Source organism: Carcharodon carcharias, chromosome 18 (genome assembly GCF_017639515.1).
Source record: "Carcharodon carcharias isolate sCarCar2 chromosome 18, sCarCar2.pri, whole genome shotgun sequence".
NCBI lineage: Eukaryota > Metazoa > Chordata > Chondrichthyes > Lamniformes > Lamnidae > Carcharodon > Carcharodon carcharias.
This window is the reverse complement of record NC_054484.1, coordinates 94,004,047-94,023,515: the sequence shown is the minus strand read 5'-3', so window position 1 is coordinate 94,023,515 and position 19,469 is coordinate 94,004,047. Positions and strand designations below refer to the sequence as shown.

Sequence of the window (19,469 nt, the reverse complement as noted above, 5' to 3'; positions counted from 1 at the left end):
ATCTCCTCAGTCTCAGCCCATCAGAATCATAGAGCAGAAGAGGCCTTTCGGCCCAACGAGTCTTCAGGGACAGGTGAGAAACGCCTGACCTACCTACCTAATCAAATTTACCAACACTTGGCCCATAGCCTTGAATGTTATAACCTGCCAAGTGCTCATCCAGGTACTTTTTAAAGGATGTGAGGCAACCCGCCTCCACCACCCTCCCAGGCAGTGCATTCCAGACCGTCATCACCCTCTGGGTAAAAAAGTTTTTCCTCACATCCCCCCTAAACCTCCTGCCCCTCACCTTGAACTTATGCCCCCTTGTGACTGACCCTTCAACTAAGCTGCTCCCTATCCACCCTGTCCATGCCCCTCATAATCTTGTACACCTCGATCAGGTCACACCTCAGTCTTCTCTGCTCCAACGAAAACAGCCCATGTCTATCCAACCTCTCTTCATAGCTTAAATGTTTCATCCCAGGCAGCATATGGTCTGGTAAAATGCAAAATCATTTTTTGAGTTACTGGGATAGCATCCCATAATAAGATAAATCTGAGCAGCACAGGCTATGTACATGGTTTATTTTATTTTAAAGGGACACTTGATCTATTGGGATGAAAGCTTCCCCTTCAGACAATTGCCGGAATATTTCCTCCTGACACAAAACACAAAGCATGAAGTGAAGACACGCACCTAGAACACAAAATGTCTATATTGATGGGACTAAAAATCACTCATGATCAAAATAGACAGATGAATGGTGCCTCAGCTAAATGCTCGTCCTTGTCCCAGATTGTCACTGGACAAGGGGATTCTAAAAGTGACGGACCAGAAATGATGGAGGAAGTCAATCCCATCACTAAAGTGCTGACTGAACACTTCACTACATGTGTATACAGAGAACGTAAATAAGGCTCCAGGTATCCCAATAGTGTAACATCATTGACCACAACCAATGCTGAACAAATACTCTGATCCTTCAGACAACTTTGCATAAGCTTACATCAAATTCAACTCACAATGAGTGTAGCCCATTCACTTTGGCCAATATGACATTTTTGCATTGATAACACTGTTCCAGCAACTAAGAATAATGAATGGCTGAGTAATGCGACCTTACCACCATCAAAAGTGATAACCAGGTTATTAGGCTACATCACCCAGAAGAAGCTCAGCCTTTCCCAAAGTGAGTGGGTAATGGCAACTGATAACAAGTTCCAACACTGCACCAAGCCAACACTTGCAGAACGTCGTGTCCATGAACAGAACGGCACAAAGCAACCCATAGGATGTGGAAACAATCGCACTCTTAGTTCAGCCTACACAGACAACTGATGGTGCTTTGACTCCCAGCATATGAGGCAAAGACATTGAAATGACATTTCCCATATCTCTCATGAGCTGTACTAACTATTAAAAGATCAAATCTAGTGACGCCAAAACAAAACTTCCCAGGCTCCTTTACAGCTTCTCTATTTGATTTTGCAATATCTTGGCAAGATTCAATCTGTTTTCATGTGTTCCCAACCTCCTATGTTTACAGTTCAGGAATACCAAAGATCTGCACCACAGTATTTGCCCACAAATTCTGTTCTCCATTTCTCAAGTGCAAAGATACTTGAGACAAAAACAACATATCATTCTAGACTCTACTGTGAAAAATAACATGCAACGTTTATAATTGTGAACAAACACCCCCTAATAAGTAGAAAAATGATTTGCATGTAGCCATGGTGATTGCAGTATTGCTTGATTGCTGCAACGATTTTCTTACATCGTGGGAAAGAACAAAGATAGTCTGTGTATTGTTGAAGGTTTGCCAGCCTGGAGAATAAGTAACTCTCCAAAAAGCAGTTACAAACACAGGATATGCCAACTTAATGCAAGAGACTTCCTACAAAATACACAACTCAGTTTAAAACACTTGTAACCAGCACAGTATACAAGCAACAAAACAGCATTTGGAAACTGTTTGCATTTTCAAAAAGACAAACATTTAAAGATGTATTTGGTGAAGAGATGTACACTAGCTTACAAGGCCAGAGTTCAAATCACAGTCCCATCAACGGGACGGGACATTAGGACAGTTGACGATCGATAAGTTTTCTTTACAAAAAAAATGATCTAAATGATTTGAATTAAGCAATATAAAAGTACAGCAAAATCAAGAGTTCAATAGAATTTCAACAATGCCTTTCATGAATCACAGCACATCCCAAACAACCAACAAAATACTTTTGAAGTGTGGTCTCTGTTGTAATGTAGGATGCTAAAGAATACCTGAATGATCAGATCATTTGAACTGAGGAGTATGTGGAGGTACAAGGAGATCATAGTCTCACTGACAAGGTACTTGGCAAAGCGATCATGTAATCTGCATTTGATCTTCACTATATACCGTGTGCAGTATGTATAGTATATTAGATTTTATTGGCTGGCATTGGAGAGTTTTGGGTGGCTGGACAGTCCTGTAGGGGGCAGGGGGGCAGGCAGGAGGGAGGAAATGGGTTACCAGGTGATCCACCTATTGCAGTTGGACCAACAGTTATGATTAGAGTCAGTTTGTTCAAATGGGACAATATATATCCAAGTAATTATTTAAATGAACAACATGTCGCACTTTCCCACATTGCGTGGATCATCTCATTTGATTTAATTATTTGACCTAGCCTCAAGCCTTTCTAACTTCTTCACTCATTGAAGGTCCTCTAAAATAAGCCTGATCTTAACTTCAAGACTGATTTTAAGTTATTCAAAACTCCAACTGCGCATTTACTAAGAGAGCAAAATGCAGTGTGCACTTGAAATAATCTGCACCCAGGTTTCAGATTACAGCTGCAAACTGCATTAAACTTCTTTTCACAACAGCACCTTCAATCCCCTTAGCCACTCTCCAAGATACACCTCCCAATACTCCACCCTCCAAGATACATCTCCCAATACTCCACACCCCAGGATACATCATCCCAATACTCCACACCCCAGGATACATCATCCCAATACTCCATCCTCCAGGAAACACCTCCCAATACACCAGCCTCCAAGATACACCTCCCAATACTCCACACCCCAAGATACACCTCCCAATACTCCACCCTCCAGGAAACACCTCCCAATACTCCACACCCCAGGATATACCTCCCAATACTCCACCCTCCAGGAAACACCTCCAAATACTCCACCCTCCAAGATACACCTCCCAATACTCCACCCTCCAAGATACATCTCCCAATACTCCACACCCCAGGATACATCATCCCAATACTCCATCCTCCAGGAAACACCTCCCAATACTCCACCCTCCAAGATACACCTCCCAATACTCCACACCCCAAGATACACCTCCCAATACTCCACCCTCCAGGAAACACCTCCCAATACTCCACACCCCAGGATACACCTCCCAATACTCCACCCTCCAGGAAACACCTCCCAATACTCCACCCTCCAAGATACACCTCCCAATACTCCACCCTCCAACAGGATACAACTCCCAATACTCCACCCTCCAACAGGATACAACTCCCAATACTCCACCCTCCAACAGGATACAACTCCCAATACTCCACCCTCCAGGAAACACCTCCCAATACTCCACCCTCCAAGATACACCTCCCAATACTCCACACTCCAGGATACATCTCCCAATGCTCCACACCCCAGGATACATCTCCCAATACTCCACACCCCAGGATACATCTCCCAATACTCCACACTCCAGGATACATCACCCAATACTCCACACTCCAGGATACATCTCCCAATACTCCACACCCCAGGATACATCTCCCAATACTCCACACCCCAGGATACATCTCCCAATACTCCACCCTCCAAGATACACCTCCCAATACTCCACCCTCCAGGATACATCTCCCAATACTCCACCCTCCAGGATACACCTCCCAATACTCCACCCTCCAGGATACCCCTCCCAATACTCCACCCTCCTGGATACACCTCCCAATACTCCACCCTCCAGGATACACCTCCCAATACACCACCCACCAAGATACACCTCCCAATACTCCACCCTCCAGGATACACCTCCCAATACTCCACCCTCCAGGAAACACCTCCCAATACTCCACCCTCCAAGATACATCTCCCAATACTCCGCCCTCCAACAGGATACACCTCCCAATACCCCACCCTCCAGGAAACACCTCCCAATACTCCACCCTCCAAGATACACCTCCCAATACTCCACACTCCAGGATACATCTCCCAATACTCCACACCCCAGGATACATCTCCCAATACTCCACCCTCCAGGATACATCTCCCAATACTCCACACCCCAGGATACATCTCCCAATACTCCACACTCCAGGATACATCTCCCAATACTCCACACTCCAGGATACATCTCCCAATACTCCACACTCCAGGATACATCTCCCAATACTCCACACTCCAGGATACATCTCCCAATACTCCACACCCCAGGATACATCTCCCAATACTCCACACCCCAGGATACATCTCCCAATACTCCACATCCCAGGATACACCTCCCAATACTCCACCCTCCAAGATACACCTCCCAATACTCCACCATCCAGGATACATCTCCCAATACTCCACCCTCCAGGATACAACTCCCAATACTCTACCCTCCAGGATACAACTCCCAATACTCCACCCTCCAGGATACACCTCCCAATACTCCACCCTCCAGGATACACCTCCCAATACACCACCCTCCAAGATACACCTCCCAATACTCCACCCTCCAGGATACAGCTCCCAATACTCCACACCCCAGGATACATCTCCCAATACTCCACACTCCAGGATACATCTCCCAATACTCCACACCCCAGGATACATCTCCCAATACTCCACCCTCCAGGATACATCTCCCAATGCTCCACACCCCAGGATACATCTCCCAATACTCCACACCCAAGGATACATCTCCCAATACTCCACACGCCAGGATACATCTCCCAATACTCCACCCTCCAGGATACAAATCCCAATACTCCACCCTCCAGGATACAAATCCCAATACTCCACCCTCCAGGATACAAATCCCAATACTCCACCCTCCTGGATACACCTCCCAATACTCCACCCTCCAAGATACACCTCCCAATACTCCACCCTCCAGGATACACCTCCCAATACTCCATACCCCAGGATACATCTCCCAATACTCCACACGCCAGGATACATCTCCCAATACTCCACACTCCAGGATACATCTCCCAATACTCCACACCCCAGGATACACCTCCCAATACTCCACACTCCAGGATACATCTCCCAATACTCCACACCCCAGGATACATCTCCCAATACTCCACCCTCCAGGATACATCTCCCAATGCTCCACACCCCAGGATACATCTCCCAATACTCAACACCCAAGGATACATCTCCCAATACTCCACACGCCAGGATACATCTCCCAATACTCCACACTCCAGGATACATCTCCCAATACTCCACCCTCCAGGATACACCTCCCAATACTCCACACCCCAGGATACCCCTCCCAATACTCCACCCTCCTGGATACACCTCCCAATACTCCACCCTCCAGGATACACCTCCCAATACTCCACACTCCAGGATACATCTCCCAATACTCCACCCTCCAGGATACACCTCCCAATACTCCACCCTCCAGGATACACCTCCCAATACTCCACCATCCTGGATACACCTCCCAATAATCCACCCTCCAGGATACACCTCCCAATACACCACCCTCCAAGATACACCTCCCAATACTCCACACTCCAGGATACACCTCCCAGTACTCCACACCCCAGGATACATCTCCCAATACTCCACACCCCAGGATACACCTCCCAATACTCCACACCCCAGGATACACCTCCCAATACTCCACACTGCAGGATACATCTCCCAATACTCTACACTCCAGGATACATCTCCCAATACTCCACACTCCAGGATACATCTCCCAATACTCCACACTCCAGGATACATCTCCCAATACTCCACACCCCAGGATACACCTCCTAATACTCCACACCCCAAGATACATCTCCCAATACTCCAAACCCCAGGATACATCTCCCAATACTCCACCCCCCAGGATACACCTTCCAATACTCCACACCCCAGGATACATCTCCCAATACTCCACACTCCAGGATACATCTCCCAATCCTCCTATACCCCAGCTACTCTGTCCCAAGAATCCTCCTCCAGTCTTCCCTCAAACCTCCTCCCACTGCTACCTCACTCTTAACTTCTCTACCAACCCTATTAAACCTTAAAAAAGCCCTTTTCCCTCTCACTGTTTCTACATTTCCCTGCAACATATGTAGCCTTTCCCTTATCATCTCCCTTTTATTCAAGGACTTTAACACACCTATAAAAGTTTGCAATAGAAATGCACTTTCAATGAGTCCATTAACATAAAGCAGCAGCTCTAATATACGTCAGATTACATAAAACAGCACATCCTTTCATTCATTGTGAGTACACCATGGAAAACCAGCCAGATAATATATTAGAAGTCTTGCGTATAATGAGCACCATCACACTCTGTCATACATCTGTCACTTTAAATCATAGCAATTTTTCATATTCAAACCAAATGAATTCTCAATGCAGCAAATTTTCCTTACATATCCTTACCAGCTCAATGATTCTGTGTGGCAATGGTCCTACCAACTCTACCTACACCTGATGCACCACTGTGCCTCTCTTTAACAATATATTTATAAGCTATTTATATAGTGCCTACCAACATAATAAAACATCCCAAGGTGCTTCACAGCAACATTATAAAGCAAAAAATTGATACCAAGCCAGGTAAGGAGCTATTCGGGCAGGTAACCAAAAGTTTAGTCAAAGAGATGGCTTTTAAGAAGTGTTTTCAAGGAGGCAAAGATGTAGAGAGGAGTGTTAATTTCCCAAATCTCTAGGGCATCATTGGAGGAGTGTAGATACCTCAGAGGAAATAGGGAGGGGTGAGGTCATTGAGGGATTTGAAAATAAAGATGAGAATTTTAAAACTAAGTTATTACTTAGCTGGGAGCCAATATGATAGAGATGAAGGGTGAACAGATCTAGGATCCAGTTCAGATACATACAGCAGAGTTCTGGATGACCTCAAGTTTCTGAAAGGTAGAACGTGGGGGGGCTGGCAAGCAATGTGTTGGATCAGTCAATCCAGAGGTAACAAAGATATGGATGAAAATTTCAGCAGCAGAAGAGCTGAGTTGGGGCTGAGCCAGGCGACATTGTGGAATTGGAAGTAGGCAATCTTAGCGATGGCATGGGTATGTAGTCGGAATCTCATCGAAAGGCTAAATATCGTATGACACCAAGGTTGCAAAGGTCTGGATCAATTTCATACTGTGGCCAGGACAGTGATGGATTTAGTGGCTAGGGAACGATCTTTAAGGTGGGGAAAAACGACAATGGGTTCAGTCTTCCCAATGTTTAGTTGGAGGAAATTCTTGCTCATCTAGTATTTAATGTCAGACAACCTACCTGACAATTTCAACACAGTGGAGGGGTTAAGAGAGATAGTGGTGAAGTATTGCTGGATGTTACCAGCATACATGTGGAAACTGAAGCCATGCTGTTGAATAATATTTCCAAGGGCAGCATGTAGATGAGAAATAGGAAAGGGGCGGGGGGGGGGGGGCACAGATCCATGGGGGACATCAGAGGTAACTGTGTTGGATCAAGGAGAGAAGCCATTGCAAGTGATTCTCTAGCTCTGATTAGATAGATAAGCATGGAACCATGTGAGTGCAGTCCCACCCAGCTGGATGACAGTGGGAAGGCGTTGGAGGAGGATGGGTGGTTAACTGTGTCAAAGGCTGCAGATAGATCGAGGAGGAGGAAGAGGGAAAGTTTACCTTTGTCACAGTCACATAAGATGTCATTTGTGACTTTGATAAGAGCTGTTTCAGTACTGTGGCAGAAGCAGAAACCTGATTGGAGGGATTCAAACATGGAATTCCAGAAAGACGGGCATGAATCTGGAGGGCGCAAACATATTCAAGGACATTGAAAGGGATCGGGAGATTGGAGATGTGACAAATGTTAGCAAAGACAGAAGGTCAAGGGCTACTTTTTTTTGACGAGAGAGTTGATGACAGCAAATCTGAAGGAAAAGTGGATCGAAACTAAGCAGAAAGCACCATTAACAATATATCAACTGACACTGAAGTCTCTGAGGGACATTAAGCAGTCAGTAGTTTAATGGGAATAGGGTCAAGGGAGTAGAGGTGGGTCTCATGGACAAGATGAACTCAGAGTGGGCATAAGAGGAGATAGGAGAGAAAGTGGAGAAAGATGTGAGAATCTTTCTGCCAATAGCTTTGCTCGATCTGCCTAACTGCCAGTAACTATCAGTGCACAGACTGCACAGGTTACACAGGGTGAATAAATAAATACTGATAAATTGTTGGTCAGACATCACAAATATAATCCCAAGAGATTATGAAAAAGAAATGAGGGTGACTAGAATGTGGGTTCTCTGGCACAAACTGCTGTCGATGTAGGATCCATTAACTTCAAACGGAATTAGATAATCTCTTGATGTGGAGGAAGACTGAAGTGTATTGAGAGCTTACAGAAAAGTGCATTTAGACTTGTGGGGGTTTGTGTGGAGACAAACACCTACACAGGCTGACAGCCTGTTTCAGTGATGTAACGTTCAATGTTCCTGTGTGTTTTGGATCACTATTTGATCAGAACAATATCACAGACCAACCTAAACCTGACTGCCAATGTCGACATTCCAGCAGGATGGCCGACTGATGACCAGGAGCAAGAAGCTGGGTTTACTTTCACTTCATGACTCCAAAGATGCTGAGAGAAACGTAGCGCTTACAATGCCAGTTTGGTGAATGTCAGCTCACTTTGCTCAGGAGACCTTGGTTTGTGCTGCACCTACTTGCCAGGCCATCAGGGGGAGCTCCACCTTCACTACACACAGCTAATCTGTTCATGGAGATCACACAGGAATGGAACAAGAGGAGCTCACATAGCAAACTGAATGCTAAACTTTCAACAATATGGCCAGGAATTGGAGGCAAAAGCATTTAAATTAAAAAAAAACTCAAAACAATGGTAGAAGGGACCAAAAAATCTGAATCAAGACAGAGAGTCACAAAGAAGACTGGAAGAGCAATAGCGATCGGAGATTCAATAGTTAGGGGAACAGACAGGCATTTCTACAGCCACAGATGTGAGGCCAGGATGGTATGTTGTTTTCCTGGTGAGGGTCAATTACATCACTGAATGGCTGCAGAGCACCCTGTGGGTGGAGAGGGGTGTGGGGAAAGGTGAACATCCAGCAGTTGTGGTCCACATTGATACCAACAAAATAGGTAGAAAGAGGGATGTGGTCTAGCAATTTAGGGAGCTAGGTAGGAAATTGGAGAGCAGAAGCTCAAAAGTAGTAATCTTCGAGTTATTCACAGCGCCATGCGCAAGTGACTATAAAAATAGGAGGATAAAGCAGATGAATGTGTGGCTGGAGAGAAGGGGCTGGAGGAGGATTTTAGATTCCTGGTACATTGACATCAGTTTGCGGGGAGATGGGACCTGTACGAGTCAGACAACTTGCACCTAAACAGAGCTGTACAATCTTCTTGCAAGGCGACTTGATGGAGCTGCTGGGGAGGGTTTAAATTAATTTGGCAGGGGTGTGGGAACCAAGAGGTCATACTAGAGAGGACCACCAAGGTACACAGAATACTGGGAGAGACAATGTAGCACTACAGTATGAAATAATAAGTTATTAGGTGGGTTCAGAGTAAGGGGACAAATAGTAAAGTCTAAATGAGGGTTAATGTGCATGAATGCGAATACAGAGGGTGTGGGATATAAGATTGGTGAGTTATAGGCACAGATAGCTATGTGGGAATATGATGCCGTGGCTATAACAGAGACCTGGCTCAAAGAAGGGCAAGACTATTAAATATTCCTGGATACAAGGTGTTCAGGAAAGATAGGAAATGAAAGCAGGGAGAGGTGTTAGTATTAATTAAGGAGAATATTGCAGAGTTGGGGAGAGAAGATATCCCAGAGGGGTCAAGGACAGAATCTATTTGGCTAGAGCTAAGGAACAAAAAAGGTGGAATTACATTGTTTTGTGTAGTCTATATTATTATGACCCAGTAGGTGGTAAAGCTGAGCTTTTAAAAATCCCAGAGGGAAACTTTAAACAACTGTCATAATCTATATTTTATTTTTGTATGTTTGAGATGCAGCTGTAAATTCAGGAATCAGGCCACCAGTTCTCGAGGGGTTTTATATTAAACCAACTGAATTTTATTAATATAAACGAGTTAAATATATATACATGGCTATAAATTACGACTATCATAACTTTTAACAAATTCCCAAACTAATCTCCATTAAGGCAGCAACAACAACCCATAGACTTTCAACAGACACCAGGCAAAGCATTTTCCCTTTTCTTTTCACTTTGGTTCCTGTGGAGACAGTTGGAGGCCTACAGCTGCTTTGATCTTACATTGCCTCTGCCCTGCACACACGAAAATTGCTATCGGTTATATCCAGCACATCTCATTGAATGTAAATTCTCATTGTATCACCAGCCTCTTTGAACTCCACCTCTTCTAACAATAAAACCTCTTTCATAGTACCAATTTTATTGGTAATATAAACATATCGCTTGGTCTCTGCTTGCTAGGTGCCAGATTTCAACCCACTTCTTGAATGCTCTATTCAAACAAATGCTCTACCTCTCATACATCTCAAAACTAATACACATCAAAGCACCCAGACTAGCTGGCTTTAATCCAATTAAGACACATCCACAGACTATACCTCTATTTTAAAAGAAAAATGTTTTCCAATAATATTATATACATTAATGGCTTCATGACAATAGGCCATCAACAAGTGGAAAGGATGTAGAGGAACAAATTTGTAAGGAAATTACAGAGAGAGTACAGAGAGCAAGAACTATAGAGTAGTTATAATGGGGGATTTTAATTATCTGAACATAGCCTGGGATATTAGCAGTGTAAATGGCAGGGAGAGGCAATAGCTTCTAGGGTGTATTCAGGAGAATTTTCTACAGTAGTGTTTTTTCAGTTCAACGAGAAACAAGGCATTGCTAGATCTGGTTCTTAGGAGGTGGGCCAAGTGGATCAATTGTCAGTAGGGGAACATTTAGGGGACAGTAATCATTGTATCATAAGGTTTAGGTTGGCTATGGAAAAGGACAAGGAATAATCCAGAGAAAGAGTAATTAACTGGGGGAGAGCCAGATAATTCTTCAATGGGGTAAGAATAGACCTGGCCCAGATAAATTGGAAGCAAAGGTTGGCAAGCAAGGCTGTAAATGAATAATCGGCTGGCTGCCTTTAAAGAAGAGATAGTTTGGGCACAGTCAAGATATATTCCCATGAAGGGGAAAGGGACGGCAAACAAATCCAGAGCTCCGTGGACGACAAAAGAGATTAAGATGAAGAAACAAAAAATGCTTCTGATAGATGTCAGGTGGTTAATACAACCGAGAACCCGGCTGAATGTAGAAGGTTCAGAAGGAAATTAAGAAAGTAAATAAGAGAAGCAAAGAGAAAGCACAATAAGAGACTGTCAGCTGACATAAAAGGGAATCCCAAAGTCTTCTATAGATATATAAATAGTAAAAGGAGGAGTGGGGCTGATTAGTGACCAAAAAGAGGATTTACAAATGGAGGCAGGGACCATGGCTGAGCAATTAAATGAATACTTTGCAACGGCTTTTACCATGGAAGAAGATACTATACAGGACATGGTGAAAGAGGAGCTAGTTCTTGAGGAGGTAGACACTTGAAGGGTTTAAAATTGATGAGGAGTAGTTATTGGATAGGCTATCTGTACTTAACGTTAATAAGACACCAGGACTGGACAAGATACATCCAAGGATACGGAGGGAAGTGAGAGTGGAAAATGCAGAGGCTTTGATCAGAATTTTCCAATCTTCCTTCAACTCAGGGTTGGTGCCAGTGGGTTTGAAAATTGCAAATGTTGCCTCCTTGATCAAAAAAGGGTGTAAAGATAAGCCCAGCAAACTTCAGGCCAGTCAGTTTAACCTCGGTAGTGGGGAGGTTTCTCGAAAAACTAATTTGGGGCATAATTAATAGTCACTTGGGCAAATATAGGTTAATTAGGGAAAGCCAGCACGGATTTATTAAGTGAACATCATATTTAACGAACCTGCTTCAGGTTTTGAGGGGTAACAAAGAGAATTGATTAGGGTAACACTGTTGATGTAGTGCACATGGACTTCCAAAAGGCATTTGATAAAAGTGCCGCGCAACAAAGCAAAGTTAGAGCTCATGGAATAAAAGGGACAGTAGCAACATGGATACGAAATTGACTGAGTGACAGGAAACAGAGAGCAGTGATTGTTTTTCGGACTGGAGGAAGGTTCAGGGATTGGGGATAGTGTTAGGACCCCTGTTCTTCCTGATTTATATTAATGACCTCGATCTTAGTATATGGGCACAATTTCAAAATTTGTGGATGATACAAAACTTAGAAGTATTGTGAACTATGAGGAGAATAGCATAGAATTTCAAAAAGACATTAACAGACTGGTGGAATAAGTGGACGAGTGGCAGATGAAACTGAACGCAGAGAAGTGTGAAGTGGTTCATTATGGTAGAAAGAACACAAAAACACAATATAAAATAAAGGGTACAACTCTTAAGGGGGTGCAGGAGCAGAGGAATCTGAGTATATATGGGCATGAATCATTGAAGGTGGCAGGGCAAGTTGATAAAGCATACAGCATCCTAAGCTTTATTAATAGGGGCAGAGAGTACATAAACCAAGAAGGTATGTTAAACTTGTATAAAACACTGATGCGGCCTCAACTGGAGTATTGTGTCCAGTTCTGGGTTTCGTACTTTAGGAGGGATGTGAAGACATTAGAGAGGGTGAGAAAAAAAATCCACGAGGATGGTTCCAGGGATGAGCAACTTCAGTTACATAGATAGATTGGAGAATTTGGAACTGTACTCCTTGGAGAAGATAAGGTTGAGAGGAGATTTCAGAGAGGAATTCAAAATCATGAGGGGTTTGGACAGAGTATACAGGGAGAAACTGTTCCCATTGGTGGAAGGATCGAGAACCAGGGGCACAGATTTAAGTTATTTGAAAAAAGAAGCATTGGAGATATGAGGAAAGATTTTCCACACAGCAAGTGGTTAGGATCTGGGATACACTGCCTGAGAGTGGAAGCAGGTTTATTCAAAACATTCAAGATTATCTGAAAAGGGGAATTTGCAGGCCTATGGGGAGAGAAGGCAGGAGAGTGGCACTGGAGGTGAATTGCCTCCAGAAAGCCAGCACAGCGCAGACACGATGGACTGAATGGCCTCCTTCTGTGCTGTAACCGTTCTATGATTCTACATTGCGAATCCTCTACATCTTTCTCACTAATTCTACATTGATTAGTGTTTTATTTGTGCTTGAGAGCTGTAATGAATTCATAGTGCAAACACAGTCTCAAGCTGGTACACAGCATTCCATTTCAAATTTCAGGCTTGGTCTAAACTTGCGCATTACTGTCAAGTCCACACAGGTGTTGTGGTTGTTCGCAGGTCTCAGTTCATTCCTGGTGCACAGGAATGCAATACAGAATTTTTCAAGTGATCGGGAGTGGGGTTTTTTTATACAGCAAGGCACAACAGGGTTTTTCCCTTTTTTAGCTCACATCAGCCTAAACTCAAGAGGGTGAACAGGGGGTTCGGTGTTTGCTAAACCAACCTCTGGGCTCATGTATATTGTGAAGTACCACAATCCAAGCTTTATGTCATCATAAACTGGCAAAAGTTAGCACTAAGATAGAAGATGTTTATTGGCTGCATTCATTCCCTCACTTCCAGCATCACTGCTCGACTGGAAGCCCTTTTCAAGAAATACCAATAAAGTATATTTTAATCAATTGAACTGAGGAAAGTATTCAGCTGAAATAAATGTGACAACTAAATTAAAACTAACATTTGAGACAGAGATGAAATGAAAAATAACAATTCAATTATTTTTAGGGCTAAAAGTAGTCAGTGAATGCTCAATTTTCAGAATAATTCGTTGAATCTCAGTTTATTAGTTAAGAAGAGTGACCCTGATTGGTGTGGGTAACAGAAGCTCTATATTTTTTCAACTGAAGTTCTCTTTCCCCAGACTAAAACATGACTAAAATTTAGGAACAAATGATAAGATCAAAATTATTCAAAATTAATGTGCTACTTGCAGTAACCAAAACTCAAGATGCAGAGATGAGAGAAAACTAGAATTGATCCTAATTTCCAAGATTATAACACTGTTGAAGTTACTGAAAATGGCAAACCTTATGGAGAAATGTTTCTTCATTCAATGTGTGGACTTATTATTTGCATTGAGCAGATTAGCAATGACAATCTCTTCTGAATGTTCCAAAATAAGAATAAACCTATTAGTAAGCATCTATCTGTGCCGGTATATAAAGTATATTGCACTGTCCAATTAAAGATCATAGTGCAGAATATCTCTGTGATTGAATGGTCAATCACAGGCCTCCATTTACTCCTGTCCTCCAATTCTGGCATCCTGAGCATTGCTGATTTTCATCCCTCTACCACTGGTTGTAATGCCTTCAACTGCCTGGGTCCCAAGCTCTGAAATTCCCTCCTGAACCTCTCTGTCTCTACTACTTTCAGCTCCTTTAAGACACTCCTTAAATCTACCTCTTCAACCAAATTGTATGGGGCTTGGTGTCATATTTTGTTTGATAATGCTCCTGTGAAAGGTGCTAAGTAAATGCAAGTTTTGTTGTTGTCTTGCTGATCAACAAGCCACAGGAAGAATTAACAGCAAATTGAGTTCTCATCTCCACCCTCAAACTTCCCAACCTTTATCCTAGTTTTCTGATGAAGTCAAGATGACAGCTGCCAGTCAGTGATGCTGACACAACAGTGCTGTGTGTGACGCTGTTACTTCTAATTGTTCGATAATAATGTGTCAACAAACCCAGACCAGTGGTGTACTACCACCAAATTCTTAATGGGAGAGCAATTCATCTCATCACTGGCTGCCTTTTTCACAGAATCACAGTGCAGAAGAGGCCCTTCGGCCCATCGAGTCTGCACCGACACGTCAGAAACACCTGACCTACCTAACCCCATTTACCAGCACTTGGCCCATAGCCTTGAATGTTATGACGTGCCGAGTGCTCATCCAGGTACTTTTTAAAGGATGTGAGGCAACCCGCTTCCACCACCCTGCCAGGCAGCGCATTCCAGATCGTCACCACCGTCTGGGTAAAAAAAGTTTTGCTCACATCCCTAATTCAAATTCCACCATCTGGGATTCAAACTTGGGTTCCCAGAGCATTACTCTGGATTACCAGTCCAGTGAAAGTACCACTACGCCACCCACTCCTTTACTCTGAGTAAAGAAGTTTCCCCTGAATTCCCTGTCAGATTTATAAGTGTTTATCTTATATTTAGTTTAATATTTGTAATGTATGTATGATTTACTCTGCAGCATAAAACACAAAATATAGCTTTATTTCACAATTCAGACCTAAATCCATTTGAATGTGAACTATACAGAGCTTATGAATTACCGGTCTCTTCCGTCCCCTTGAATATAATTAGTCCAGTATGGGTCTGCCTCCGTGCCATTGTGGAATAGGAAAGATGGTAAGTAGAAAGGCAAAGTCATGTCCAGCTCAGAGAATTGCATTGAATTTACAGCCAGACTCCATAGGAGCCTCCAAGCACCCCTCTTCACATCATCATAATAAAATATATCCTTCTGTCCCTTTCTCCCTTGTGTACTTATATAGCTTCTCCTTAAATGCATCTATATTTGCCTCAACTACTCCTTTACTCTGAGTAAAGAGGTTTCCCCTGAATGCCCTGTCAGATTTATAAGTGTTTATCTTATAGTTATGGCCCCTAGTTTTGGACTCTCCCACAAGTAGAAACATCTTCTCTCCATCTACCCTGCGAACCCCCCTTCATAATTTTAAAAACCTCTGTCAGGTCACCCCTGTCTTCTCCTTTCTGGAGACAAGAGCTATAGCCTGTTCACTCTTTCCTGGCCAGTCTAATCTCTCAGTTCTGTATCATCCTTGTAAATCATTTTTGCACCTTCTCGAGTGCCTTTATATTCTTTCAATAATATGGAGATGAGAATTGCAGACAAACATGGTCTGTAGTCACCATCAGTCCCTTGAAATGAAGATAATGTCAGCCAGGCTTATGATTTATGTGTCCTCAGGTGTCTCAGCAGATCAATCCTGGAGCCACAGGTCTTTGGGCAGAAAGGACAAGAGCTGCCCCGAGGAAAGGGTTCTCAAGCCAGTGTTCTGCTCTCTTTCCTCCTTTAACAAGGTTCTCTACACCACAAAAACAGAATTACCTGGAAAAACTCAGCAGGTCTGGCAGCATCGGCGGAGAAGAAAAGAGTTGACGTTTCGAGTCCTCATGACCCCTCTCTGTCGAAGGGTCATGAGGACTCAAAACGTCAACTCTTTTCTTCTCCGCCGATGCTGCCAGACCTGCTGAGTTTTTCCAGGTAATTCTGTTTTTGCTTTGGATTTCCAGCATCCGCAGTTTTTTTGTTTTTTTCTCTACACCACACTTGCTTCAGTCCCTTCACTCTGATGCACTGTTGCAATGTTGCTGGTCCATGGCACAGGGAGTGGCCTCAACTTCTCAGGTTAGAAGTTTGAATGGCAGCATTGGGGATGGAAGAAAAAGCGGTCAACTTTTACAGATTTCTCCCACTGAGCTCACCTGGAATGAGATCCCTATCAATGACACTATCTCCACTAATCCTTTACTACACACTGTAGAAAGAATGGGAGGAGGCTGCCAACAAGTAACAATCCACAATGATGGGCCCAAGCTGTGATAGAACTCAGTTATAGAGCTCATTTACAATTTAGAAAGATGTCTAGCATGTTTAATTCTCATTACAGGAATAAGTGTCAAGAATAGGTGAATAGACTTTAACTCACCCAAGATCATTTGATTTCTGTTGAATGGAGAGAAGGGCCAAAATCACGATTAGAATCACTCATTTTCATTAAATACTAACTAAAACCGTACAACTACAATGTACAAGAACCACGCTATCACATAACAAACATCCCATGGGGGAGCTGCTAACACCTCACAGGGAAAAGGGGACAGGTAAGTTTTCTCCAGGCAATGGGAGCCCAAGTGGCTGCCCGGTTTCTTTTTACTTCATTGTCGCCTCTGCTGCATGAGCATGGCCAGCTGGGAGCCATGTTGACAGCTGGTCTACTGCAACATCTGACAAGCGCTGACATTAAAGACTTACCAATTTAAATAACAGGCAGAATTTACACTAGAATTTCATATTTACAGTCCTGTCACAGATACTTCTTTTCAAAAATAAAATATTGAGAGTAAGGATATTCATGTTACTTTGTATGCCTCCTTCAAAGATATAGCAAAGGATTTCTCAAGAATGACCAGCAGAGTTTGAGGAACTGTTTAAGCAGAGAGGAAGGTGAAGTTCATTCAGGTCAGAAATTTTTTTTTAAATCAAGCAGGGAATTGCTATGATCGACTTTCTAACCTCCTGAAAATGCTAGCCACAGCTTTCTCTTTGTGTTGTACCTATCAGCAGTAGCACCAGTTCTCCTGGTTATTCAAGGGAAACAGCAACTCCTCAAACACAGCTCCTTTTCAAGATCAGCAGCTGCCAAAGTACAACACAATTCATTTTTTTCTTCCAGACAGATCAAAATGGAAGCCATTAACCGAACAGTTTTCTTTGCAATTTAAGTTTCAGTCTAGCCTGAGCTTGAACAAACAGCTATAGGCAGGAAGTGGGTCCCGGGAACAATACTGATTACAGCAGGGCTAAAAATACTGATGCTCGAGGAAACGACTGCAGGAATTGAGAGGCACTGCCTCTCTATAGATCATTTTAAAACAGGACCATCAATACTAATCTGTGAAGGAAACTTCACACAAACACTCGCACTGACTTCTAGAGAATGGAACATTTTTCATGAACACAAATGGAATTGTGGATTGCAGGTCCTCATTTCCAACCTGGTACAGAGCTAAACGAATAAAAATAGATCCTTTCGCCCTTACAGTAAAGCCTTTCATAGATGGAGGAATTTTGTGGTGAATGAATTACATTTCAGGAGAAGCACAGAAAATACAAGAAGCACTTTCTTTGCTAAACCTGAAAAGTCCTTGTTCTAGCTGTGGGCTGACCGAGCACAGTACAGGAGAGAAATTTTCGATGATGTAGTAAAGTCTCAAATCAGTTATGAATGAACCAGTATGAACACAGCCCCACATCTATCAAACATCCACGAGACAGGACACTTCTCAAGCAACCTCAAGCAATCTTTTTCAGCACTCGAGGGAGAATGCTACAGCTGTATTTTATCCTTGAAAATGGATCGGAGGCTGTGCTTTTTGCACGCTAATAGCCTCATAAAATGTTAATATCCCTACTACAAGTGAGAGATGTCAGTACAAGGAAATGATTAATTTTACATTGGTCCTTTATGATCAGTACAAGATTTGACTGCATCAGTACGTGCTGCATTCATAATTGGATCGCAGGGCAAGAGACTGCTATTCTAGCCCACAGTATTAACCAGTTCCCCATTAATTGACTACCAGTTTTCACCATACTGGAATATGAGGAGAAAGATGGGGGAGAATAACCAGTGTAAATCTGCCATGACTGCAGCTCTTTTGTAGAGGAGAGGGGATTTACACAGCCAGAGAAACAGAAAGAGTTTCAGCCTTCAACTTGGAAAGTCCCTGGGTCAGCTTGCTGCTGCTAGATTGTTGTCACAGCATCAAAACCAGTAAAACAAGATTAGCAAAAAAAAACAAAAATCTGTCACACCTTCACAGTAACAAAATGTTTCTTCCCTTTTTTAGCACATTCATAAGAGCATTGTCTCTCTCAGCAAACAGACCATGTCAGCTGCTATTGCTACATTCCCATTTTACCAATGGTGGAAAGTTTAGCACACTGCTTTTATTTGATGTTAACGTTTCCAGAACGTTTGTTTCTCTCTCCATGGATGCTGCCAGACCTGCTGAGCTTTTCCAGCACTTTGTTTTTATTTCAGATTTCATGATCCTCAGTATTTTGCTTTTGCTTTTATACAATGCCTTCAATATAAACAACATACAAAGGACTTCACAGGTAGGTGGGTAGGAGGGAGGTGGAGCTTGGATGGCCAGCCTTGGACCAAGGGATGGGTTTAGAGAAAGTTTTTAAAGAGGGAGATTGCGAGATGTTAAGGGAAAGAATTCCGGAATGTGGGATTTACACAGCAGGAGGCTCTGCCAGAAATGCTGGGAGTGGACGGATGCACTATAGGTCAAATTTAGAGAACAATCTAATCAATTTGTATTAATACAGCATCTTTCATACCACAAGGCATTGCAAAGCATCGTACAGTCTCACTTTCTCTCTCGCAGTCTCGCGAAGTGAGGAAGACTCTTGCCAC

General features: G+C 43.0%; 1 protein-coding gene across 8 annotated transcripts in view; it reads right to left on the bottom strand.

Annotated features, from left to right (window-relative positions):
* Positions 1 to 19,469, bottom strand: part of lrch1 (leucine-rich repeats and calponin homology (CH) domain containing 1) — a 212,337-nt gene that overhangs the window by 138,470 nt on the left and 54,398 nt on the right. Inside the window, exon 1 of one of the 8 annotated variants that reach the window (XM_041211013.1) lies at positions 1,107 to 1,222. The exons of the other annotated variants lie outside the window; for them this stretch is intronic. The gene's annotated coding sequence lies outside the window, so the exon portion shown is untranslated. Of the gene's footprint in view, positions 1 to 1,106; positions 1,223 to 19,469 lie in introns of those variants that run through there. 8 annotated transcript variants of the gene reach the window in all.